This window comes from Belonocnema kinseyi, chromosome 9 (assembly GCF_010883055.1).
Source record: "Belonocnema kinseyi isolate 2016_QV_RU_SX_M_011 chromosome 9, B_treatae_v1, whole genome shotgun sequence".
Classification (NCBI taxonomy): Eukaryota; Metazoa; Arthropoda; class Insecta; order Hymenoptera; family Cynipidae; genus Belonocnema; species Belonocnema kinseyi.
In genome coordinates this window covers 44,218,600-44,220,000 of record NC_046665.1, presented here as the reverse complement: position 1 = coordinate 44,220,000, position 1,401 = coordinate 44,218,600, and positions in this window count along the sequence as shown.

Genomic DNA, 1,401 nt, shown 5'->3' with positions numbered 1-1,401 from the left:
TGTTGAACACGATGCGTTGGAAAACTCAATTGAAAAAGTCTGTGTCACTGAGGTCAGGGATATAATTAAGAACTTGAAAAACGGTAAGGCTGCCGGGGTAGAAGGTATTAACGCTGAAATGCTTAAACACGGTGGCGAGTACATACCACATTGAGTTTGCGAATTGATAAATTTATGTTTCGAGATGGGAGACGTCCCAGACGATTGGAAAGAAGCGATTATCGTGCCAATATACAAGAGAAAGGAAGATAAAAGCGAGTGCAATAATTACAGAGGGATTAGCTTATTAAGCACCGTAAGTAAAATATATTCAAAAACACTTATTCGTAGGGTAATGAAAATAACAGAAACAAAGATTTGGGAAGTCCAAAGTGGGTTTATGCCAGGAAGGTCATGTACGGATAAAATATTTAGCTTAAGGAAAGTAACAGAAAAAGTTCGAGAGTAGGAAAAAAGTTTTCTGTGCATTTGTTGACCTAGAAAAAGCTTTTGACAAGGTAGATAGAAGTGAAATTTGGGAAGTTCTGAAAGAGTATGGAGTCAATGGATGGATCCTACAAGCTATAAAAACAATATATACAGGTAGCAAAGCGAGTGTAAGAGTTAATGGGAAACTGAGTGACTGTTTCGATATTATTCAAGGAGTTAGACAAGGATGCGTTATGTCTTCATGGTTATTTATATTATTTATGGACAAGTGTTTAAGAATGGCTCTCTTCGACGAAGAGGGTGTGGATCTCGAAACAGTAAGGGTACGAGGGTTAGCGTTCGCAGATGATAAGGTAGTTATGGCAGAGTCTATCGAAGACCTACAAAGAATGTTGAATAAACTAGATGCAAGCATGAAGAGCATAGGCCTAAAAATTAACGCAAATGCAATATTTTATTAAATGATGAGAGAATTGAACAAGTTGATAAGTTCGTATACCTTGGTAGCTTATTTACTAGGGACGGGAAGACAGATGAGGAATTAGATAGACGAATAAATGAAAGTAAGAAGGTTATTGGTAGAGCAGGTCCCCTTATCAGAAGTAAAAATATATCAAATAAAGCTAAAATGGCAATACATGATTCTATATTTGTACCGACTGTACTAAACGGTAGCGAGACATGGACTTATCAAGAAAAAGATAAGAGTAAAATTAACGCAATTGACATGAGATTCATGCGCATAATATGCGGGAAAACTCTGATGGACTAAGTAAGTAACGAGATAATTCTAAAAGAATGTGGTGCAGAAGAGACGCTAGTAGACACATGGGGAAAAAATCGGTTAAGATGGTTCGGAAATGTTGAGAAAATGCCAAATGAACGACTAACGAAACAAGTGTATCAAGGTGAAGTAAATGGCAGCGTGTCCAGAGGTAGACCGCGGAAAGAATGGTTAGAATGTGTGAATGA